Source organism: Marmota monax, unplaced genomic scaffold (assembly GCF_021218885.2).
Source record: "Marmota monax isolate L192 unplaced genomic scaffold, Marmota_monax_Labrador192_F-V1.1 WCK01_AAM20220418_F8-fsc00002, whole genome shotgun sequence".
NCBI lineage: Eukaryota > Metazoa > Chordata > Mammalia > Rodentia > Sciuridae > Marmota > Marmota monax.
This window is the reverse complement of record NW_026693571.1, coordinates 1163122-1190609: the sequence shown is the minus strand read 5'-3', so window position 1 is coordinate 1190609 and position 27488 is coordinate 1163122. Positions and strand designations below refer to the sequence as shown.

Here is a 27488-nt window from a genome sequence, read left to right as displayed (position 1 = left end):
GGCTGCTTCTTGGACCCTGCTCCTATCAGAGCATACACCAAGCACTAAGCGGCCGAATTCCGGCTCCCGGAACTGAGCCCGCGGGGACTGCTTCTTGGAGCCTACACTTATAGGAGCTTACACCGAGCACGGAGCGGCCGAGTTCCGGCTCCCGGAACTTCCCTGGCCCGGGGCTAGGAGCCTGCGGAAACTGCTTCTCGGTCCGGGTCCTGCTGAGGGCCGGTCAGGACTCACCCATTGCTTTGGTTGCCCGGCAAGGGGAAGGAAATGCTGCCATTCGCATAGGATACCAACATGGCAGAGATCTGATGTCATCAGAAAGCGGCGGAGGAGAGAACTTCATCAATACCAGCGGCGACAGAAACAGTTTGTCTCCTGGTAGGGGGGGTGAGGCACAGACACCCCAGTCTCCTCAATTTGTCGTCGAGCCAGAGGGGAGGAGCCGGGCTGCCGCCAGCGCCCGGAGCAGGCCCAGCGGCTCGCCAGCGTGGTGACCGCGTGACCCCAATTGGAGAGGGGGCAGAGCGGAGCCGCCACCTGCGCCCGCAAGGTGGGCAGACCTGCGACCCAGTGGTACACGGGCGTGGTAGGAGGGGCAGGGCAGAGCCGCCGTTCGCGCTTACAAGGTAAACAGACCTGTGACAGCCTGGCGGGTCAGGCCCAGTGGCCTGCCAGTGTGGTACACACGACACCCCAACTGGAGTTGGGGCAGAGCAAATCCTTCTCCCATGCCCGGATCAGGCCCTGCCGGTGTGATGGCCACGTGACCCCAATTGGAGTGGGGGCGGAGCGGAACCGCCACCCGTGCCCGCAGGGTGAGCAGACCTGTGACCAACCTGCAGATCAGGCCCAGGGGTCCGCAGGCGTGGTAGGAGGGGCAGGGCATATCCGCCATCCGCGCCTCCAAGGTAGGCAGACCTGCGACAGACCGGCGGATCAGGCCCAGGAGCCTGCCGGCGTGGTACACACACCACCCTAATTGGAGTAGGGGCAGAGCAGAGTCGCCGCCCGTGCCAGGAACAGGCCCAGCATCCTGCAGGCGGGGTAGTCACGACACCCCAATTGGAGTAGGGGCAGAGCAGAGCCTCCACCCGTGCCCGAAAAGTGGGCAGATCTGTGACTGACCAGCGGGACAGGCCCAGTGGCCTGCCGGTACGACAGACATGTTACCCCATTTGGAGTAGGGGCAGAGTAGAGCCGCCGCCCGCGCCTGCAGGGTAGGCAAACCTGCAACCGACCGGTGGATCAGGCCTGGTGGCCTGACGGTGTGGTACACTCGTCACTCCAATTGGAGTAGGGGCAGAACAGAGCCACCGCCAGCGCCCAGAACAGGCCCAGTGACCTGCCGGCGTGGTAGCCACGACACCCCAATTGGAATAAGGAGAGAACAGAGCCGCCGCCCGCGCCTGCAGGAAAGATACGCAAGCAGTATGAAAAGACAAGGAAAGAAAGGACCACAAGCAATGCAGGTCAACTCAACGTTAGAAGATGTAATATCTGCAGCAGATGGAATGTCAGATAAAGAATTCAGGATATACATGCTTCAGATGATCTGGAGTATCAAGGAAGACATTAAACAGCAAAATCAGACAATGAAAGATCACTTCGACAATGAATTGCGCAAACAAATCCAGGAAGCAAAGGATCAACTATACAGGGAGATAGAGGTTATAAAAAACAAACAAACAGAAATCCTAGAAATGCAGGAAGCAATAAACCAACTTAAAAACTCAATTGAGAATACTACGAGCAGAGTAGAACACTTAGAAGATAGAACATCAGACAATGAAGACAAAGTATTTCAACTTGAAAAGAACATAGACAGCTCAGCAAGACTGTTAAGAAACCATGAGCAGAACATCCAAGAAATATGGGATAACATTAAGAGACCAAACTTAAGAGTCATTGGGATACAGGAAGGTACGGAGCTCCAAACCAAAGGAATGAGCAGTCTATTCAATGAAATAATACGAGAAAACTTCCCAGACTTGAAGAATGAGACAGAATCCCAAATCCTAGAAGCCTACAGGACGCCGAATGTGCAAAATCATAAGAGATCCACACCTAGACACATTATAATGAAGATGCCCAACATACAGAATAAGGAGAGAATTTTAAAAGCTACAAGAGAAAGGAAGCAGATTACATTTAGGGGTAAGCCAATCAGGATAATAGCTGATCTTTCAACACAGACTCTGAAAGCTAGAAGATCCTGGAATAACATATTTCAAACATTGAAAGAAAATGGGTTCCAACCAAGAATTGTGTTTCCAGCGAAATTAAGCTTCAGGATGGAAGATGAAATTAAAACCTTCCAGGATAAACAAAAGTTTAAAGAATTCGCAGCTAGAAAACCATCTCTTCAAAACATCCTCGCCAAAGCATTACAGGAAGAGGAAATGGAAAATAACAATGAAAACCAACAGTGGGAGGTAGGACAGTAAATGGGGGGAAAATAATCAAAGAGGAAAACAAACCATGTTTAGTAACATAAATAAACAAATATGGCTGGAAGAACAACCCATATCTCAATAATCACCCTAAATGTTAATGGCTTAAACTCACCAATAAGAGACACAGGCTAGTAGAATGGATCACAAAACAAGACCCAACAATATGCTGCCTACAGGAGACGCATTTGATAGGAAAAGACATACATAGGCTGAAGGTGAAAGGTTGGGAAAAATCATATCACTCATATGGACTTCGGAAACAAGCAGGAGTGTCCATACTCATATCAAATAATATAGATTTCAAGCCAAAGTTAATCAAAAGGGATAAAGAGGGACACTACATACTGCTTAAGGGAACCATACACCAACAAGACATAACAATCATAAATATTTATGCCCCAAACAATGGTGCAGCTATGTTCATCAAACAAACTCTTCTCAAGTTCAAGAGTCTAATAGACCACCATACCATAATCATGGGAGACTTCAACACACCTCTCTCACCACTGGACAGATCTTGCAAACAAAAGTTGAATAAGGAAACTATAGAACTCAATAACACTATTAATAACCTAGACCTAATTGACATATATAGAGTATACCACCCAACATCAAGCAGTTACACTTTTTTCTCAGCAGCACATGGATCCTTCTCAAAAATAGATCATATATTATGTCACAGGGCAACTCTTAGACAATATAAAGGAGTAGAGATAATACCATGCATCTTATCTGATCATAATGGAATGAAACTGAAAATCAAGGATAAAAGAAGGAAGGAAAAAGCATACATCACTTGGAGAATGAACAATATGTTACTGAATGATCAATGGGTTATAGAAGACATCAAGGAGGAAATTAAAAAATTCTTAGAGATAAATGGAAACACAGACACAACATATCGGAATCTATGGGACACCTTGAAAGCAGTTCTAAGAGGAAAATTCATTGCTTGGAGTTCATTCCTTAAAAAAAGAAAAAACCAACAAATAAATGATCTCATACTTCATCTCAAAATCCTTGAAAAAGAAGAGCGAAACAACAGCAAAAGAAGTAGAAGGCAAGAAATAATTAGAATCAGAGCTGAAATTAATGAGATCGAAACAAAAGAAACAATTGAAAAAATTGACAAAACTAAAAGTTGGTTCTTTGAAAAAATAAACAAAATCGACAGACCCTTAGTGATGCTAGCGAAGAGAAGAAGAGAGAGAACTCAAATTACTAGCTTACGGGATGAAAAAGGCAATATCACAACAGACACTTTAGAAATACAGAAGATAATCAAAAACTATTTTGAATCCTTATACTCCAATAAATTAGAAGATAGTGAAGGCATAGATAAATTTCTTAAGTCATATGATCTGCCCAGATTGAGTCAGGAGGATATAGACAACGTAAACAGACCAATATCAATTGAGGAAATAGAAGAAACCATCAAAACACTACCAACTAAGAAAAGCCCAGGACCGGATGGGTATACAGCAGAATTTTACAAAACCTTTAAAGAAGAACTAATACCAATACTTTTCAAGCTACTTCAGGAAATAGAAAAGGAGGGAGAACTTCCAAATTCATTCTATGAGGCCAACATTACCCTGATACCTAAACCAGACAAAGACACTTCAAAGAAAGAAAACTACAGACCAATATCTCTAATGAACCTAGATGCAAAAATCCTCAATAAAATTCTGGCGAATCGGATACAAAAACATATCAAAAAAATTGTACACCATGATCAAGTAGGATTCATCCCTGGGATGCAAGGCTAGTTCAATATACGGAAATCAATAAATGTTATTCACCACATCAATAGACTTAAAAATAAGAACCATATGATCATCTCCATAGATGCGGAAAAAGCATTCGACAAAGTACAGCATCCCTTTATGTTCAAAACTCTAGAAAAACTAGGGATAACAGGAACATACCTCAATATTGTAAAAGCAATCTATGCTAAGCCTCAGGCTAGCATCATTCTGAACAGAGAAAAATTGAAGGCATTCCCTCTAAAATCTGGAACAAGACAGGGATGCCCTCTCTCTCCACTTCTGTTCAACATAGTTCTCGAAACACTGGCCAGAGCAATTAGACAGACGAAAGAAATTAAAGGCATAAAAATAGGAAAAGAAGAACTTAAATTATCACTATTTGCAGGTGACATGATTCTATACCTAGCAGACCCAAAAGGCTCTACAAAGAAACTATTAGAGCTAATAAATGAATTCAGCAAAGTGGCAGGATATAAAATCAACACGCATAAATCAAAGGCATTCCTGTATATCAGCGACAAATCCTCTGAAATGGAAATGAGGACAACCACTCCATTCAAAATATCTTCAAAAAAAATAAAATACTTGGTAATCAACCTAACCAAAGAGGTGAAAGACTTATACAATGAAAACTACAGAACCCTAAAGAGAGAAATAGAAGAAGATCTTAGAAGATGGAAAAATATACCCTGTTCATGGATAGGCAGAACTAACATCATCAAAATGGTGATATTACCAAAAGTTCTCTATAGGTTTAATGCAATGCCAATCAAAATCCCAACGGCATTTCTTGTAGAAATAGAGAAAGCAATCATGAAATTCATATGGAAAAATAAAAGACCCAGAATAGCAAAAACAATGCTAAGCAGGAAGTGTGAATCAGGCGGTATAGCGATACCAGACTTCAAACTATACTACAGAGCAATAGTAACAAAAACAGCATGGTACTGGTACCAAAACAGGCGGGTGGACCAATGGTACAGAATAGAGGACACAGAAACCAATCCTCAAAACTACAACTATCTTATATTTGATAAAGGGGTAAAAGCATGCAATGGAGGAAGGATAGCATCTTCAACAAATGGTGCTGGGAAAACTGGAAATCCATATGCAACAAAATGAAACTGAATCCCTTTCTCTCACCATGCACAAAAGTTAATTCAAAATGGATCAAGGAGCTTGATATCAAATCAGAGACACGCCGTCTGATAGAAGAAAAAGTTGGCTACAATCTACATTCGGTGGGGTCGGGCTCCAAATTCCTCAATAGGACACCCATAGCACAAAAGTTAATAACTAGAATCAACAAATGGGACTTACTCAAACTAAAAATTTTTTTCTCAGCAAAAGAAACAATAAGAGAGGTAAATAGGGAGCCTACACCCTGGGAACAAAGAACTCAAAAAATTAGACAATAAGAGAACAAACAACCCAATCAACAAATGGGCCAAGGACCTGAACAGACACTTCTCAGAGGAGGACATACAGTCAATCAACAAGTACATGAAAAAATGCTCAACATCTCTAGCTGTCAGAGAAATGCAAATCAAAACCACCCTAAGATACCATCTCACTCCAGTAAGTTTGGCAGCCATTATGAAGTCAAACAACAACAAGTGCTGGCGAGGATGTGGGGAAAAGGGTACACTTGTACATTGCTGGTGGGACTGCAGATTGGTGAGGCCAGTTTGGAAAGCAGTATGGAGATTTCTTGGAAAGCTGGGAATGGAGCCACCATTTGACCCAGCTATTCCTCTTCTTGGTCTATTCCCTAAAGACCTAAAAAAGAGCATGCTACAGGGACACTGCTACATGGATGTTCATAGCATCACAGTTCACAATAGCAAGATTGTGGAACCAACCTAGATGCCCTTCAATAGACGAATGGATAAAAAAAATGTGGCATTTATACACAATGGAGTATTACTCTGCATTAAAAAATGACAAAATCATAGAATTTACAGGGAAATGGATGGCATTAGAGCAGATTATGCTAAGTGAAGCTAGCCAATCCCTAAAAAACAAATGCCAAATGTCTTCTTTGATATAAGGAGAGTAACTAAGATCAGAGTAGGGACGAAGAGCAGGAGAAGAAGATTAACATGTAACAGGGATGAGAGGTGGGAGGGAAAGGGAGAGAGAAGGGAAATTGCATGGTAATGGAAGGAGACCCTCAGGGTTATACAGTGGAGGGGGTAGAGAGAGAGGAGGGGAGGGGAGAGGTGGGGAGGGGGAGGGTGGAGGATGGGAAAGGCAGCAGAGCACAACAGACACTAGTATGGCAATATGTAAATCAATGGATGTGTAACTGATGTGATTCTGCAATCTGTGTATGGGGTGAAGGTGGGAGTTCATAACCCACTTGAATCAAAGTGTGGAATATGCTATGTCAAGAAATTTGTAATGTTTTGAACAACCCACAATAAAAAATTAAAAAAAAAAAAAGAAATCATACTTCATTGATGAGGTGAATGAAGTTAAAATCCTTTCAATATTTTTAATTCAGTATGATTTTATAATTGAGTTTAGAGTGTTATTTTTAATGTATGAATTCCTTTATGACTTTATGGAAATTGTAGCTACTATCTATATATTGCTTGTCTCCTTATTCTCTTAAAAGTCTATTTTTTCTTATTACAGTGTGTCCTTTTATTATTACAAATGTTAACACATTAATTATACAAATGAATTGGTTTCATTTTTACACTTTTGCAAAACAAAAGATCTTAATTTTGACAAATCTAATTTGATAACATTTTATAAATCAAGTTTTTATATTTTATGTAAGAAGAGTTTGTCTATCGCAGGGTCACAATAATTTCATTCCTTTCTTCCTCACTGTCTAATAATTTTAATTTTTGAACTATCAATTCTTTTTCACTGATCTTTTTTTGTTTGGTTGGCAATATCTCAGTCTTGTAAACTGAAATTCTATAGCTATAGCAAAGTCAAGTAATAGGACTTATCCCACTCTGTTCTCTGCTTTCAGAGTTCTTTTGAACATTCTAGGTAATTTGCTTTTCATATGAACCTTAGAATGAACATAATGATTTTTATAAAATATGAATGCTGAAATTCTGATAAGTTAGTATTGTAACAATAGTTCAACTTGTTTAGAAACCTTTTCAATATTTAGTGTCTTACAATAATGTTTTTTTTTTGTTGTTGTTGTTGTTTCAGTGATGTCTACTGATATATTTTATTAGGGTAGTTTTAAAAATGTACCTCTGTTGAAATGTTCTAATTGTTCATTGAAATAAAAACAGTTTTTTGTGTGTATGTTGATCTTGTATCCTGCTATATTGTTATACTTATTTATTGTTGCTAGTATGTATTTGTGGAATCCATAAATTTTTTAAGAAAAGTCATGTCATGATATGAATAAAGATGGATTTACTTTTCATTTATTCAAACTTAATTAGATCTATTTTATTTTTTTCTCAACTTATTCTATACAATACAACCTCAAGTTCAATGTTGAATATAAATAGTAATAAAAACAGATTTTCCCTATCCTGATGTAAAAGTGAAAGCATTCCCTTGTTAGCTTTAAATATGTTAATCATATTAGTTTTTCTGATACTTTAGTGAGTATGGGTATTTTTTAATATGAGTATCAAATTGATCTGACACATTTGCTGAAAAGACATGTCTCCACTGAATTCCTTTTAACCTTTGCTATTAGAATTGTGAGGAATCAACTTCTTTTTTTTTCTTTTTTTTGTGTGTACTACTTCTGATTATGTTTTTAAGCTAATATTTAAAACTCAAATGTCATGTAAACATTTAGATCTCTGATGTTAAAGAAAAATCTTGCAATAGTAGGTCCATTTAAAAACAAAAGATACCAGGATAAGTACTGCTGACCCATTTGAAAGTGCTTCCTCAGCAGCCCTCATTAATACATGACTATGATGGGAAAGGCCAGCTTTCATTTAACATTGTGCTTTTTTTCCCTTGAGTACAAAATCTTTTAGAATAGAGAAACATTTTCAATATATGTTTCTTTCCAAAATAGAGACTTGTTAATATAAAGGTTAGAAATTTCAGAAAAATTGGGAGAATGGATTTTTTTCTGTTAAAGAAAAAAAATTGTTCCTACATATTTAATATACAAATAGTGTCTTTGTGATGCAGCCATGTGTTATTACATTGCCACATGTGAATTTTCTGATCATTCTGTTGTTTATTTATAGCATCATTCCATTGTGGCAGTAATTGGTATGATTTATTTTAATTTGTAAGATTTATTTAAGAATTAAAATATGTTTTAACCTGTAATATACTCACAAAGAATGTATATTTTTTTTTGTACCAGGGATTGAACTAAGTGGTATTAACCATTGAGCCACATCCCCAGCCTTAATTTATATTTTATTTAGAGACAGGGTCTCAGTGAGTTGCTTAGTACCTCGATTTTGCTGAGGCTGGCTTTGAACTGGCAAACCTCCTGCCTCAGCCTTCCTAGCTTCTGTGATTACAGGCATGCTCCACCATGCCTGGCTATGTATAATCTTTTTTTTTTTTTTTTCGTGTATGTCTCTTAGTTGTGCTTGATCCATAGTTTTATTTAAACTTGCTTTTTCTTTATATTCTTTTTGGATTATCTATACATGATTAAAAAATAGGGGTTCAAAGTGCCCTACTTTATATGTTTGCTGTCTTTCTGTTCTATTTGCTTTTCTATGCTTAAATGCCTTGATATATAGTGTGTCTATTTTTATAATTTACCCCTTGATGTATTGACTGTTTATCATCATATGATGACTTTTTGTCTTATGGGACAAGTTTTTTCCCCTAATTTAAAGATTTTACCCAGTCACTCTATTTTAGTTACCAAATTTGCATGTAATGTCTTTTTCCATTCCTTTACCTTTCAACATTAAATTTAAAGTGGATATCTTGAATAACAGTACATATTGGGTCTTAATTTTTTTCTTTTTTTACAAATTGTAACTCTCTATACCTTTTGATTATGGTATTGAATCCATATATGTTTAAGTAATTTTTAATAAGAAGAATTTACTATATTCTTATGAATGAATAGTACCTATACATATAATGGGATTCAGTGTGTACTTCTATATATGTATTGATTAAAAACAATTACAGAGCCTGGGCCCTAGCCCAGAACTGCCCCCACCATCTCTGTGGTAGCCCAGGCTCAGGTTGGGGCCAGGACCGCCTCCAGTGACCTATGCAGCATCCAGGCCAAGGCCTCTGCTGACCTGCTTGGGAGTCCAGGCCCAGGGTAGTACTGGGTCTGCTGCACTGACAGGCAGACCAATGCTGGAGCTCAGCCCCCATCCAAGGATCACCCCTGTCACCAGTGTGGGATCCCAGGCCCAGGGTAGGCCCAGCTCTGCACCCTGCCCCCACCCACCTGGAAGCCCAGGTCTAAACCATTTCCCTCCTGGGACACTGCAGCCATCACCACAGCCCTCCCCACACAGTAGCCTCCACCTTGCAACAACAGTGCCTAGAAGAAGCTGCATCTCAGAAGAGTCATCATAAAACCATTGAAAGTTCCACCCTTTCAGCCCTATCTCTAAAAGAGAGTTCATTCACCTTGGGGCACCTCCCTTGCTATTTTGAGTTACCTCTGCTATCTCTGCCAGCATCTTTATTTGCAGTATCATCCATCAGGGCACATTGTCAGGGTCTGGAAGCCCAATACCAAGGTGAGGTACAGATAACCTGCACAGATACTACAAGATTATAAGGTAGAAATTGTAATACCTCAGATCTGCCCTGCAAGAAAGGAACACACAACATAAAAAAAAATACAAAAGAAAGTGCCCCAAACTATATTCTACGATAACAGAATCCATGGGCAGCACAGTTGATAAAATGTCAGAGAATGAGTTCAGAATATATATAATTAAAATTATCTGTGAATTAAAGAATGACCTAAATGAGCAGATGTAGGCAAAATTGATCACTCAAAAATTGATCGCAGGAAACCACTGATAACACCAACAAAGAGATAAGGGAGCAAATACAGGTAGCAAAATATTAATTCAATAAAGAGATTGAGATTCTGGGGAAAAAAATCAGACATCTTTGAAATGAAGGAAACGATAAAGCAAATAAAATACTCAACAGAAACCATCACTAACAGACTAGATCATTTGGAAGACAGAACTTCAGATAATGAATACAAAGTATACAATCTGGAAAATAAAGTTGTCCACAGAGTAAAGATGATAAGAAACCATGAACGGGAAAACCAGGAATTATAGGAAAGCATCAAAAGACCAAATCTTAGAGTTATTGGCATAGAGGAAGGCACAGAGATTCAAACCAAAGGAATACACAATCTCTTCAATTAGATAATATCAGAAAATTTCCCAAACATGAAGAATGAATTGTAAAGTCAAATACAAGAGGCTTACAGAACACCAAATGTACAAGATTACAACAGATCTATACCAAGGCACATTACAATGAAAATGCCTAGCATACAGAATAAGGATAGAATCCTAAAGACCATAAGAGACAGGAATCAGATCACATATAGGGGGAGACCAATTTGTTTCTCAACAGATTTTTCAACCCAGACTCTCAAAGCCAGGAGATCCAACAACATATACTAAGTTCTGAAAGAAAAAAAAATGGATGCCAAGCAAAAATCTTATACACAGCAAAATTAAGCTTCAGTTTTGATGATTAAATAAAAACCTTTCATGACAAAAAAAGGTTAAAAGAATTTACAGTGAGAAAGCTTGCATTACAGAGCATCTTCAGCAAAATATTCCAGGAGGAAAAAATTAAAAAAGAAAATGAAAATCAGCAAAGGGAGGGACTACACTAAGGGAAAGGCCACTCAAAGGAAAAAAAAAAGTCAAATTAAATGCCTAAAATAAACCAAAATGTCTAGGAATACAAATTCTTTTGCAATAATAACCCTGAAAGTGAATAGCCAAAACTCATCAATTAAGAGACATAGACTTACAGGTTGCATTAAACAACAACAACAAAACAATAATATGTTGCTTTCAAGAGACTCATCTCACAGGAAGACATCCATAGACTGAAGGTGAAAGCTAGGAAAAAGGTACCACTTATATGAACCACACAAATAAGCAGGGGTTTTCATCCTCATATCAGATAAAGTAGATCCCAAACCAAAGCTAGTGAAGAGGGATAAAGAAGCACATGGGGCATCCATATATGTCAAATAAATTTTTCTCAAAAACAAACAAACCAAAAAAGACCAAACACAATAATACTGGGTGACTTTAGTACACCTCTCTCATCACTGGATAGATCTTCCAAAGAAAAATTAAACAAAGAAACTATAAAACTCAACAATACAATCAATAATATAGACTTAACCAATATACATATAGTATTCCAACCATCAACTTGCGAATACACTTTCTTCTCAGCCGCACATGGATCCTTCTCCAAAATGCACCATATATTATGCTACAAAGCAAGTCTTAGCAAATAACAACAACAACAACAACAAAATAGAGATACTACCCTGCATTTTATCTGACAATAATGGAATGAAATTAGAAATCAATCATAAAATTAAAAGAGAGATATTACTTCAACATTAGAGACTAAACAATACACTATTGAATTATGCATGGATAACAGAAGACATCAGGGTAGCGATTAAAAAAAAATAGAGGTAAATGAGAACCCTGATACAACTTACCAAGATCTCTGCGACACTATGAAGGCATTGCTAAGAGGAAAGTTCATTGCATGGAGTTCTTTCATTAAAAGAAGAAAAAGTCAACAAATAAATGACCTGACATTAGAGCTCAAAGCCTTAGAAAAAGAAGAATAAACCAAAATCCAAAGTAGTAGACGACAGAAAATAATTAAAATCAGGGTAGAAATCAATAAAATCAAAACTAAAGAAAAAAATCTAAAAAAAAAAATGACAACACAAAAAGGTGGTTCTTTGAAAAAATAAATAAAATTGACAAACCCTTCACCCCTCTAACAAAAAGAAGGAGGGAGAAAACTCAAATTACTAGAATTTTTGATGAAAAAAAGAAATATCATGACAAACATGAAGTACAGAAGAAAATTAGAAAATATTTTGAAAATTTATACTCCAGTAAAATAGAAAGCCACAGACACCAAGACATTTCTAGATACATATGATCCACCTAAACTGAGTCAAGGGGACATACACAATTTAAACAGATCAATTTCAAGCAAGGAAATAGAAGACGCCATCAAAAGCCTACCATCCAAGAAAAGCCCGGGACCAGATGGATTCACAGATGAGTTGCAGAAGACCTACAAAGAATAATTAATACCAATTGTCTTCTAATTATTCCATCAAATACAAAAGGAAGGAAGCCTTCCAAATTCATTCTTCAAAGCTAGTATTATCCTGATACTAAAACCAGGCAGAGACATACGAAGAAAGACAATATCTCTGATGAACATTAGGGCAAAAATGTTCAATAAAATTCTGGCAAATTGCATATAAAAACACATTTAAACAATACTACACATTGATCAAGTGGGGTTCATTCTAGGGATGCAAATTTGGTTCAACATATGGAAATCAATACATATAGTTCATCACATCAATAGACTTAAAGATAAGAATCATATGATTATATCAATTGATGCAGAGAAAGAATTTGAGAAAATACAGCACACTTTCTTGTTCAAAACACTACAAAAATTAGGAATAGTAGAACATACTTCAACATTGTAAAGGTTATCTAGGCTAAACCCAAGGCCTAAATTATTCTAAAAAGCAAAAAATTGGAAGCATTCTCTCGAAAAACTGGAACATGACAGGAATGTCCTCTTTCACCACTTCTATTCAAACTAGTTCTTGAAACTGTAGCCAGAGCAATTAGAAAGATAAAAGAAATTAAGAGATACAAATAGGAAAAGATTAACTCAAACTATCAGTATTTGCTAATGACATGATTCTATATTAGAGGATCACAAAAAGTCCACCAGAAAACTTCTAGAATTAATTAAAAAATTCATCAAAATAGGAGAATACAAAATAGATACCTATAAATCAAATGCATTTCTATTCATTAGTAATGAATTCTCTGAAAGAAAAATTGGGACAATTCACATTAGACTCAAAAAAAAAAAATGGGAATCAACTTTCAAAAAAATGTGAAAGACCTCTGAAATAAAAACTACAGAACACTAAAGACAGAAATTTAAGAAGACTTTAGAACATGAAAATATCTCCCATGCTCTTGGATAGGCAAAATTAATATTGTCAAAATGGCTATTCTACTCAAAGTGCTATACAGAGTCAATGCAATTCCAATTAATATCCCACACACATCCCTTACAGAAATAGAAAAAGGAATAATGAAATTCATTTGGAAAAATAAGAGACCCAGAATAGCCAAAGCAATCCTTAGCGACAAGAGTGAATCAGAGGCATCACAATACCAGACCTTAAACTATACTACAAAGATATAGCAACAAAAACATCATGGTATTGGCACCAAAATGGACATGTAGACCAATGGTATAGAATATAAGATTCAGAGACAAATCCACATAAATACAGGTATCTCATACTAGACAAAGGGACCAAAAACATACACTGGAGAAAAGATAGCCTTTTCAACAAATAGTGCTGGGAGAACTGTAAATCCATCTGTAGCAAAATGAAAATAATTCCTTATCTCTCACCATGCACAAAACTCAACTCAAAGTGGAGCAAGGAACTAGGAATTGGTCCAGGGACCCTATGTCTAATAGAGGAAAATGTAGGCCCAAATCCTCATCCCATCAAATTAGGCCTCGACTTCCTTAAAAAGACTCCTAAAGTGCGAGAAATAAAATCAAGAATTAATAAATGGGATGGACCCAAACTAAAAAGCTTCTCAGCAAAATAAACAATTACTGAGGTGGAGAGAGAGCCTATATTTTGGGAGCAAATTTTTGCCACATGCATGTCAGAGAGAACAGTTATCTCCAGGATATATAAAGAACTCAAAAAACTTTACACCAAAACCCACACAACAGAATCAATAAGTGGGTTAAGGAACTGAACAGACACTTCTCAGAAGAAGATATACATTTGATCAACAAATACATAAAAAAATGTTAAACACCTCTAGTCATTAGAGAAATGCAAATCAAAACTACTCTAAGATTTCATCTCACGCCAGTCAGAAAGGCAGTTATCAAGAATACAGACAACAATATATCTTGGGGAGAAAGTGGGGGAAGACACATTCCAATTTGCTAATTGGACTGCAAATTGGTTCAACCACTGTAGAAAGCAGTATGAAGATTCCTTAGAAAACTTGGAATGGAACAACCCTTTGACCCAGCTATCCTACTCCTTGTCCTATACCCAAAGGACTTAAAATCAGCATACTATATTAATGCAGCCACATAAATGTTCTTAGCAACTCAATTCACAATAACTAAACAATGGAAACAACCTAGATGCCCTTTAATAAATGAATAGATAAAGAAATTGTAGTACACATACACAATGGAATATTATACAGCATTAAAAGAGAATAAAATTATGACATTTGTAGGTAAATGGATGGAATTGGAAAATATCATGCTAAGCAAAGAAAGCCAATCCCCCCAAAAATCAAAGGCTGAATGTTATCTCTGATAAATGGATGCTGATCCATAATAAGGAGGACATGGGCAAAATAGAGAAACTTTAATTGGGCAAGGTGGAAGGAGTAGTGAGGAGGGTGCATTTGGGCAGAAAAGACAGAGGAATGAGATGGACACCATTACCTTAGATATATGTGTAACTGCACATATGGTGAAATGAAATGAAAACCAGACAAATGAAAAGTTGTGTTGCAATTGCGTACAATGCATTCTGCTGTCATATATACCTAATTAAAATAAATTAATAAAAAAATAAAGGCAACTTCAGGTTTGGCACTAAAAAAAAAAAATACACTATTTTCACCCTCCGATCCTCACTCCTCTCTTAGTAATCAGTATTATTTTAGTAATCAGTAATCAGTATTCTATTTTCAGACTTCCACTTATGAGAAAGCACATGTGTTACTTGTATTCCTGCATCTGGCTTATGTAACATAATTTCCTCTAATTCCACACAGTTTGCTGAACTTTACAGGATTTCACTCTTTCTTATGCATGAATGATACTCCATTGTGTATATATATATATATATATATATATATATATATATATATATATATATATATATATATAACCATTTTTATTCATTTGCCTGTGGATGACCACTTACGTTATCCCATATCTTATGTTAGTGCTGCAATAAAATATGGGTGTGCAGGTATTTATTTATGGTTTTGATTTCATTTCCTTTTGTATTATATACCCAAAGTGGGATAACTAGATTATATATATGGTGGCTTCATTTTTGTTTTATAAATTTTTCATGTTGTGCTCTATGAGGCTAACAGCAACTAATATTTCCTTTTTCTCCAAATGCTCACGAATATATGCTATTTTTAATAATAGGTTTTTTAATAATCCACATTCATAGTTGAGGTGAGATAATATTTCATTTGTAGTTTTGCATTCCCCTGATTACTAATGATATTGAACATTTTTTGATTTTTTTTGCCATTAGTATTTTGACATTTCTTCTCTTGAGAAGTGTCCCTTCAAATTATTTGCCCATTTTTAATTTTTTATTGGATAATTGTAGTTATATACAGTAGTTTATTTTGACAAAATCATAATTCATGGAATTTATTAAAATTCCTGTTCCCCCTCCTTTGCCAATCCTTTTCCTTTTCCCTATTCTCCTTCTCTTTCTTACTCTATTCCACTGATCTTTTTGTTAGTTTATTTATGTATTTTTGATTCATAATTTATACATAAAGGTGATATTCCTGTGGGGTATGTATGTATGTATGTATATATATATATATATATATATATATATATATATATATATATATATATAAATTCATATATATATATATGGATTTCTTAAAGTCCTGTCACCATTCCTGTCCCCACTCCTCCTCCTTCACTTTTGATCTTATTCTTCTTCTAGTCCACTTATCTTCCCCATTTCTTTGTGTTATCTAATCCCCACACCCCAACCTCTTTCCTTTATTTTGTTCTAGCTTCCATGTATGCATTTTTTATTTTTTTAAGTTTATGAGTTCCTCATTTATTCTGCATGTTAACCTTCTGTTAGATTAATAGATTGAATTATTTTCTATGCCTTAGAGTTTGTTTTTTACTGGTTTTGGTTATCCATCCAGGGAGTCATATATGCCAGGACAGTGCTCCACCTGTCATATAGTTTTGTTGCTTCTTTTTTAACTGCTTACTATCTCTTTAAATTTTGTTGATTTGTCTAATGAAATGCTTTCAATTTTTTAATATATTTTTCTTTGTGTAACTACTTCAGGTTTCTTCTTTGTTTCTGCCAAGATATTAGCTTAAAACATTCTATTTAAGTGTTTTTTAGAATTTTATTTTGTATATAATTGTAGTTGTTACTTTAAGCTGGAAACAACTTTAATTATATACATCTGCACTTATTGTCACTCCTACTTCAACTTTACATTATTGATTCCACAAGTACTTCTCCCCTAAATCAAATATATGTTAATCAGCTTTCTTACTAAAATGAATACCTGAGATAATTAACTTATAACAAAAAATGGTTTATTTTAGCTTACATTTCTGAAAGTTCTAGTCCAAAATCAGGTAACCTCAATGCTTTGAGAATCTGGCAAAGGCAGAACATAATTGTGGGCAGATATGGTAGAGCATACCACATACATCAGGAGCCAGTAGCACAGAGAAATAGAATAGTCTTCTTTGATAGCATGCCTGGAATAACCTAAGAACCTCTTACTAGTTTGCAATTCCTAAAGTTCTATTGAACCTTCAAAGGCACCACACTGGGGACCAAGTCTTTAACCTGTGAAGCATTAGGTAACATTTAACATTCAAATTATAGCGAGATGAACTGTGACCACGCACAGAGCAGGCCAAGCGGCCTGCTGAGGGGCAGAGCCACCCCCCACCCCCCGCGCCTGCCAGGTGACCACCGACAGAAAAGGCCCAGTGGCCCGCGGTGGGACAGAGCTTCCAATCACTCCTGCAAGGTAGGCGGGCCTGCGACCCACCGGCAGAAGAGGAGCAGCGACCTGCTGAGAGGCAGAGCCGCCCCCTCCCCCTGCACCGGAAAGGTAGAGGGAACTGTGACCACTCACAGAGCAGGCCCAGCGGCCTGCTGAGGGGCAGAGCCGCCCCCCACCCCCCGCGCCTGCCAGGTAGGTGGAACTGTGACCACCGACAGAAAAGGCCCAGTGGCCCGCGGCGGGACAGAGCTTCCAATCACTCCTGCAAGGTAGGCGGGCCTGCGACCCACGGGCAGAAGAGGAGCAGCGGCCTGCTGAGAGGCAGAGCCGCCCCCCTCCCCCTGCACCGGAAAGGTAGAGGGAACTGTGACCACCATCAGAACAGGCCCAGCTGCCTGCTGAGGGGCAGAGCCGCCCCCCACCCCCCGCGCCTGCCAGGTAGGCGGAACTGTGACCACTGACAGAAAAGGCCCAGTGGCCCGCGGAGGGGCAGAGCTTCCAATCACTCCTGCAAGGTAGGCAGGCCTGCGACCCACTGGCAGAAGAGGAGCAGCGGCCTGCTGAGAGGCAGAGCCGCCCCCTCCCCCCCGTGCCTGCAAGGTAGACGGAACTGTGACCACCATCAGAACAGGCCAGACCTGCAACCGAGAGACAGAACAGGCCCAGTGGCCTGAGGAAGGGTAGAGCCGCCCCCCCCCGCGCCTGCAAGGTAGGCGGACCTGCAACCCACTGGCAGTACAGCCCCAGAGGCCTGCAGAGGGGCAGTGCCGCTGCCTGCACCTGCAAAGTAGACAGAACTGCGACCACCGACAGAACAAGCCTAGCGGCCCACAGAGGGACAGAGCCGCAGCCCACGCCTGCAAGGTCGGCGGACCTGCTACCGACCGGCAGAGCAGGCCCAGTGGCCTGCCGGCGTGGTAGGCACATTGCCCCAATTGGAGGAGGGGCAGAGCCGCCGCCCGTGCCTGCGAGGGAGACTTTGCAACTATACAAGACCAATATAAATATATAGGGGGAAAATTCAATAGCACAACAGTTTCACCAAGTAGAAAGGAACGCGAACAGTATGAAGAGACAAGGAAAGAAAGGACCACAAGCATTGCAGGTCAACTCAACGTTAGAAAAGGTAATAGCTGCAGCAGATGGAATGTCAGATAAAGAATTCAGGATATACATGCTTCAGATGATCTGGACTCTCAAGGAAGACATCAGACAGCAAAATCAGACAATGAAAGATCACTTCAACAATGAATTACATAAAAAAAATCCAAGAAGCAAAAGATCAACTATACAGGGAAATACAGGTTATAAAAAACAAACAAACAGAAATCCTAGAAATGCAGGAAGCAATAAGCCAACTTAAAAACTCAATTGAGAATACTACCAGCAGAGTAGAACACTTAGAAGACAGAACATCAGACAATGAAGATAAAGTATTTCAACTTGAAAAGAACATAGACAGCTCAGCAAGACTGTTAAGAAACCATGAGCAGAACATCCAAGAAATATGGGATAACATCAAGAGACCAAATTTAAGAGTCATTGGGATACAGGAAGGTACAGAGTTTCAAACCAAAGGAATGAGCAATCTATTCAATGAAATAATACGAGAAAACTTCCCAGACTTGAAGAATGAGACAGAACCCCAAATCCTAGAAGCCTACAGGACGCCGAATGTGCAAAATCATAAGAGACCCACACCTAGACACATTATAATGAAGATGCCCAACATACAGAATAAGGAGAAAATTTTAAAAGCTATAAGAGAAAGGAAGCAGATCACATTTAGGGGTAAGCCAATCAGGATAACAGCTGATCTTTCAACACAGACTCTGAAAGCTAGAAGATCCTGGAATAACATATTTCAAACACTGAAAGAAAATGGGTTCCAACCAAGAATTGTGTTTCCAGCGAAATTAAGCTTCAGGATGGAAGATGAAATTAAAACCTTCCACGATAAACAAAAGTTAAAAGAATTTGCAGCTAGAAAACCATCTCTTCAAAACATCCTCGCCAAAGCATTACAGGAAGAGGAAATGGAAAATAACAATGAAAACCAACGGTGGGAGGTAGGAAACTAAAGGGGGGAAAATAATCAAAGAGGAAAACAAACCATGTTTAGTAACATAAATAAACAAATATGGCTGGAAGAACAACCCATATCTCAATAATAACCCTAAATGTTAATGGCTTAAACTCACCAATCAAGAGACACAGGCTAGTAGAATGGATCACAAAACAAGACCCAACAATATGCTGCCTACAGGAGACGCATTTGATAGGAAAAGACATACATAGGCTGAAGGTGAAAGGTTGGGAAAAATCATATCACTCATATGGACTTCGGAAACAAGCAGGAGTATCCATACTCATATCAAATAAAATAGATTTCAAGCCAAAGTTAATCAAAAGGGATAAAGAGGGACACTACATACTGCTCAAGGGAACCATACACCAACAAGACATAACAATCATAAATATATATGCCCCAAACAATGGTGCAGCTATGTTCATCAAACAAACTCTTCTCAAGTTCAAGAGTCTAATAGACCACCATACCATAATCATGGGAGACTTCAACACACCTCTATCACCACTGGACAGATCTTCCAAACAAAAGTTGAATAAGGAAACTATAGAACTCAATAACACAATTAATAACCTAGACTTAATTGACATATATAGAATATACCACCCAACATCAAGCAGTTACACTTTTTTCTCAGCAGCACATGGATCCTTCTCAAAAATAGATCATATATTATGTCACAGGGAAACTCTTAGACAATATAAAGGAGTAGAGATAATACCATGCATCCTATCTGATCATAATGGAATGGAACTGAAAATCAACGATAAAAGAAGGAAGGGAAAAGAATACATCACTTGGAGAATGAACAATAGGTTACTGAATGATCAATGGGTTATAGAAGACATCAAGGAAGAAATTTAAAAATTCTTAGAGATTAATGAAAACACAGACACAACATATCGGAATCTATGGGACACATTGAAAGCAGTTCCAAAAGGAAAATTCATTGCTTGGAGTTCATTCCTTAAAAAAAGAAAAAACCAACAAATAAATGATCTCATACTTCATCTCAAAATCCTTGAAAAAGAAGAGCAAAACAACAGCAAAAGAAGTAGAAGGCAAGAAATAATGAAAATCAGAGCTGAAATTAATGAAATCGAAACAAAAGAAACAATTGAAAAAATTGACAAGACTAAAAGTTGGTTCTTTGAAAAAATAAACAAAATCGACAGACCCTTAGCCATGCTAGCAAAGAGAAGAAGAGAGAGAACTCAAATTACTAACATACGGGATGAAAAAGGCAATATCACAACAGACACTTCAGAAATACAGAAGATAATCAAAAATTATTTTGAATCCTTATACTCCAATAAATTAGAAGATAGTGAAGGCATAGATAAATTTCTTAAGTCATATGATCTGCCCAGATTGAGTCAGGAGGATATAGAAAACCTAAACAGACCAATATCAATTGAGGAAATAGAAGAAACCATAAAAAGACTACCAACTAAGAAAAGCCCAGGACCAGATGGGTATACAGCAGAGTTTTACAAAACCTTTAAAGAGGAAGTAATACCAATACTTTTCAAGCTACTTCGGGAAATAGAAAAGGAGGGAGAACTTCCAAATTCATTCTACGAGGCCAACATCACCCTGATACCTAAACCAGACAAAGACACTTCAAAGAAAGAAAACTACAGACCAATATCTCTAATGAACCTAGATGCAAAAATCCTCAATAAAATTCTGGCCACTCGGATACAAAAACATATCAAAAAAATTGTGCACCATGATCAAGTAGGATTCATCCCTGGGATGCAAGGCTGGTTCAATATACGGAAATCAATAAATGTTATTCACCACATCAATAGACTTAAAAATAAGAACCATATGATCATCTCGATAGATGCGGAAAAAGCATTTGACAAAGTACAGCATCCCTTTATGTTCAAAACTCTAGAAAAACTAGGGATAACAGGAACATACCTCAATATTGTAAAAGCAATCTATGCTAAGCCTCAGGCTAGCATCATTCTGAATGGAGAAAAATTGAAGGCATTCCCTCTAAAATCTGGAACAAGACAGGGATGCCCTCTCTCACCACTTCTGTTCAACATAGTTCTCGAAACACTGGCCAGAGCAATTAGACAGATGAAAGAAATTATAGGCATCAAAATAGGAAAAGAAGAACTTAAATTATCACTATTTGCAGATGACATGATTCTATACCTAGCAGACCCAAAAGGGTCTACAAAGAAACTATTAGAGCTAATAAGTGAATTCAGCAAAGTGGCAGGATATAAAATCAACACGCATAAATCAAAGGCATTCCTGTATATCAGCGACAAATCCTCTGAAATGGAAATGAGGACAACCACTCCATTCACAATATCTTCAAAAAAAATAAAATACTTGGTAATCAACCTAACCAAAGAGGTGAAAGACTTATACAATGAAAACTACAGAACCCTAAAGAGAGAAATAGAAGAAGATCTTAGAAGATGGAAAAATATACCCTGTTCATGGGTAGGCAGAACTAACATCATCAAAATGGCGATATTACCAAAAGTTCTCTATAGGTTTAATGCAATGCCAATCAAAATCCCAATGGCATGTCTTGTAGAAGTAGAGAAAGCAATCATGAAATTCATATGGAAAAACAAAAGACCCAGAATAGCAAAAACAATGCTAAGCAGGAAGTGTGAATCAGGCGGTATAGCGATACCAGACTTCAAACTATACTACAGAGCAATAGTAACAAAAACAGCATGGTACTGATACCAAAACAGGCGGGTGGACCAATGGTACAGAATAGAGGACACAGAAACCAATCCACAAAACTACAACTACCTTATATTTGATAAAGGGGCTAAAAGCATGCAATGGAGGAAGGATAGCATCTTCAACAAATGGTGCTGGGAAAACTGGAAATCCATATGCAACAAAATGAAACTGAATCCCTTTCTCTCGCCATGCACAAAAGTGAATTCAAAATGGATCAAGGAGCTTGATATCAAATCAGAGACAAGCCGTCTGATAGAAGAAAAAGTTGGCTACGATCTACATACTGTGGGGTCGGGCTCCAAATTCCTCAATAGGACACCTATAGCACAAAAGTTAATAACTAGAATCAACAAATGGGACTTACTCAAACTAAAAAGTTTTTTCTCAGCAAAAGATACAATAAGAGAGGTAAATAGAGAGCCTACATCCTGGGAACAAATCTTTACTCCTCACACTTCAGATAGAGCCCTAATATCCAGAGTATACAAAGAACTCAAAAAATTAGACAATAAGAGAACAAACAACCCAATCAACAAATGGGCCAAGGACCTGAACAGACACTTCTCAGAGGAGGACATACAATCAATCAACAAGTACATGAAAAAATGCTCACCATCTCTATCAGTCAGAGAAATGCAAATCAAAACCACCCTAAGATACCATCTCACTCCAGTAAGATTGGCAGCCATTATGAAGTCAAACAACAACAAGTGCTGGCGAGGATGTGGGGAAAAGGGTACACTTGTACATTGCTGGTGGGACTGCAAATTGGTGCAGCCAATTTGGAAAGCAGTATGGAGATGTCTTGGAAAGCTGGGAATGGAACCACCATTTGACCCAGCTATTCCCCTTCTCGGTTTATTCCATAAAGACCTAAAAAGAGCATGCTACAGGGACACTGCTACATCGATGTTCATAGCAGCACAATTCACAATAGCAAGACTGTGGAACCAACCTAGATGCCCTTCAATGGATGAATGGATAAAAAAAATGTGGCATTTATACACAATGGAGTATTATTCTGCATTAAAAAATGACAAAATCATAGAATTTACAGGGAAATGGATGGCATTAGAGCAGATTATGCTAAGTGAAGCTAGCCAATCCCTAAAAAACAAATGCCAAATGTCTTCTTTGATATAAGGAGAGTAACTAAGAACAGAGTAGGGTTGAAGAGCATGAGAAGAAGATTAACATTAAACAGGGATGAGAGGTGGGAGGGAAAGGGAGAGAGAAGGGAAAATGCATGGAAATGGAAGGAGACCCTCAGAGTTATAGAAAAGTACATACAAGAGGAAGTGAGGGGAAGGGGAAAAATAATATAAGGGGGACAAACGAATGTCAGTAGAGGGAGCAGAGAGAGAAGAGGGGAGGGGAGGGGAGGGGAGGGGAGGGGAGGGGCATAGTAGAGGATAGGAAAGGCAGCAGAATACAACAGACACTAGTATGGCAATATGTAAATCAATGGATGTGTAACTGATGTGATTCTGCAATCTGTATATGGGGTAAAAATGGGAGCTCATAACCCACTTGAATCAAATTGTGAAATATGATATATCAAGAACTATGTAATGTTTTGAACAGCCAACAATAAAAAATTAAAAAAAAAAAAGCAAATTATAGCGAGATGTAAACATCAAAGAGAAAGAAATGTAATGCTAGCATGCAAATTATCTCTAAATGTGTTTTGCTCCATTTTTTGCATTACTGTGACCAGAATACCTGACAAGAACAACTTAGAACAGAAAATTTTTATTTGGAACCCACAGTTACCAACTATTGACAGCTGACTCTATAGCTCTGAGCTAAAGGTAAAGCAGTACATCATGGGAGAAGGCCCCAGAGAAGAAAAATTCTCAGCTCATTGTGGGGCTATAAAACAGAGTAGTGAAGGGTCTGGAGAAAGATGGCCCCTTCCATGACCCATTTCTGCTGACCCACGTCCTCCAGCCATGCCCCACCTGCCTACGGTTACAGCTCAGTCAGCTCATTCAAAGTAAGATGGACTGATTAGATTACTGCCCTTTTAATCATCTTGCTTTTGAATATTCCCACATTAACCTAGGAGCTTATTGAAGACATGTCATATCCAAATCATAACAAAATATAATATGAAATGAGCAACAAATAGATAATTAGTATAAGCAATGAATTAGTATATTCTGTACCATCCTGGTGAATGACTAAATTAAATAATGAAATATTTCTTATTATTTTAATATTTTGTTAAAGGTAATTCTGTTATAAAGAGTGAAAACACAGGGTTATAATGTTAATAAATAGTCTTGTTAAAGTCCAATTACCTCATTTATTGTAGGACATGAGAATGAGCATGGAATCACACCCTTTTTTCTGTATGCATCCTATAGGAAGATATACTTGGAAAAGAGTTCAAGTGAATATACTATGAAGGTTTGTTTCTGATTAGGGTTTCCATTATTGGCTCTCTCATTTATATAAAGTGAGCTTGGGAGTTTTCTTGCTAGTAAAGAACAAATTACTTGGTCTGGCTATTTACCAAGTTGCTAGAAATTGGATTATGGGGAAAAACTGAGATTTGGTGTGATTCTTCCAATTGGTTCTGTAGGAAATTGAATTCAGGGCAGCTATTGTTAGCCCAGGTTTATTTGTGTGTCTCTGTGTACTTATATACATACTTTTTTTTCCCAGAAAAAAAGCCCTGTAGTATACAATACAAAATCACACTTTTGTCAATACTTAGTACAATCTGCTTATTTCTGCTTCACATAAAGACAAGTCAGCATGCTATAGAGGTTCTTTTCCATGTAGTATTCAGAGACACATTGGTGAAAGTTCGGACATTTTAAACTGTGAATTTTATTTAGCTAATGTATCTACATTTACCTGCCATAGATGAGAAAACACGGAGTAAAGAATCACACAATAATTTTTATCAGCAATGATTGCAGTTGCAGAACATTGCTTTTTTCTACATTGTCTAAAACTCACTCCTAGGTTTATAGTGGATAAGGAGGTTACAGATAGTTTCCTTGAGCAAAGGGGCAGGGAGGGGTTCAGTAAATAACAAGACAGTTTCAGCCGCAGTGAAAGTAAGATACCTAATGCAAAGTTGTTTTATTCTCTTTTTAAATCATTCTCAGTACAAATAGTTTGTTAAGACACTTCCTTGAAGCTTAGTGACAGTTTCTTACAGAGTCAACATAATTTTCTTACACATAGATGCTATAAAGAAACTAATAAATGTGGGTTATAGGGGAATTTCTTGTAGAAAAATGTTTCCCTTATGCAAAACCTTATTTGCAAATGTAGTCCCTTGAAAATGAAACACATAACACATGATCTTTCATCCCCTGAAATGAGGCATTTAAATCTAGAAAAATTCAAATTATAGAATATTTTGTGTAATGATCATTAAAGTCTACATCAGTATAAAATATTTTCCATCGGCAGATTTTCTGGTACACCTCATTTATTTCTGCCTGCTATAAGATATGACATAAGACTTTATTTTAGTGCTTAAAAATTTCAGATTTTTTAACCTTCATGCAAAGTGTAAGAAACAACGAAAATCATGCTCTGGCTTTTAAAAATAATGTTATGAAAGCAATAGCAACACAGATATAATTTTTAAAAAGGAGCAGATAAGTAGTCTATTAACATCTAATAATAACAAGAAATCCAGAAATTTGTTCATTTAATCATATGGAGTGTTTAACAAAAAGTGCAATTCATGAGCTATTATCTACCAAGACTCACTTTAAATGTTCTTCAATAGTCAAAACCTTTTTCTAAAACTTACTGCTTATATAGAGACAGTTAATTAGACAAGAAACACACTTGCAGTTGACAAAACATTTACATAAAGAACATAAGCAATTCCATATAGTGAATAGAAAAGACATAAGAGAAACATTTCACTCTTATGAAATCTTTGTTTTTAAAAGATTGAGAAACTAGGCTCCCTCGGCGGCAGCAAGAGAGCGGCGCAACAGCAGCCCCGTGAGGTCATTACTCAGCTGGTGAGGCCCGCGGGGAGGCCAACCCCCTGGGCCGCTTCATATGTCCCGTGTGCCTGGAGGTGTAAGAGAAGCCGGTGCAGGTGCCCTGTGGACACGTCTTTTGCTCTGCATGCCTCCAGGAATGTCTGAAGCGAAGAAACCTGTCTGTGGGGTGCGTTGCAGCGCTCTGGCACCTGGTGTCTGAACTGTGGAGCTCCAGCGGCAGATTGAGAGCAGAGACTTCTTGCCATGGCTGCCCTAAGAATTTCTTCCTTATCTAAGATCCGAGCCCACGTGGCTACCTGTTCCAAATACCAGAACTACATCATGGAAGGTGTGAAGGCCACTACTAAGGATGCATCCCTTCAGCCAAGGAATGTCCCAAATCGTTACACCTTTCCTTGTCCTTACTGTCCCGAGAAGAACTTTGATCAGGAAGGACTTGTGGAGCACTGCAAATTATCCCACAGCACGGATACCAAATCTGTGGATTAGGATGTTGATGAAGAGGACATGATGAATCAGGTGTTGCAGTGCTCCATTATCCCCCAGTGAGCAGAGTCCTTGCTTTCCGTCTCCTGTTCTAGAGCTTCCATTACATGTTAAGTGTGAAACCTTTGACTCCTATACCTTAACTGTACAACAGACCTGGAAATGAGCCATGGCATTGGGACAGGGTCACTTCTGACGGGAGAAATGGGTCCCCAGGTCAGAGCTCTCTTTTCCTTTGGGCTCTCGCCAAAGCTATCTTCCCCACTGTTAACCTTGTTTTGTTACCTGCTCTAGTTGCATTGGTCCTCAGTTACTTCCTAGAGCTTCTGCTGCCTCTTCTGGAAGAAAATCCAGCTTCTTCACCTCCCATCCAGTATTCATCTCTCAGATCCTTTGAGCCAGCCAGGACTTTTTCTGGGTCACAAATAGCAGAATGAAAAAAGCATCTCCTTTCCTTGTCCTGAGGTGTATGAGCTCTAGCCACAGTGCAGCCGACCAGGGCTGACACTCCTCAGTGATGGAGCTGCCTGCCCTGGGGTGGGCAGTGGCTGCTAGAAGCTGAAGTTTGCACCCTGGGAAACATTTCAGGAAACCTCTTGGGGTGAATATTCAGGGTTTTGCATGATTTGATGCTGGAAGTTTTATTAGTGATATTTTGCTACACTCCTGCTACACTCCCTTAGAATTAACTGGTTCAGTCTTAAATGCCTGCATGGTGCCTTTTTAGGATAAGGTATAACCATATATTTTTAGTGGAGGAGTTTCTAAGTTAGGAAAGTTGAACAGCATTTTTCCATAAGTGGGGAAGGGAGTCTGCCGCTGTCTGGCTGGGCACAAATCACGAGCCACTGAAGCAGGAACAAACTTTATTTTTGAACTGCAAGAAAAAACATCACACAGGCTCCTGGGGAATTCTCCCGAATGCCACCCGGCTTGTC

The 27488-nt window shown here is 38.3% G+C and overlaps 1 pseudogene; it reads left to right on the top strand.

Moving 5' to 3' along the window:
* The window catches only part of LOC124102675 (E3 ubiquitin-protein ligase RNF114-like), a 36073-nt pseudogene extending 9329 nt beyond the window's left edge, over positions 1–26744 (top strand).
* The last annotated feature ends 744 nt before the right edge of the window (positions 26745–27488 follow it).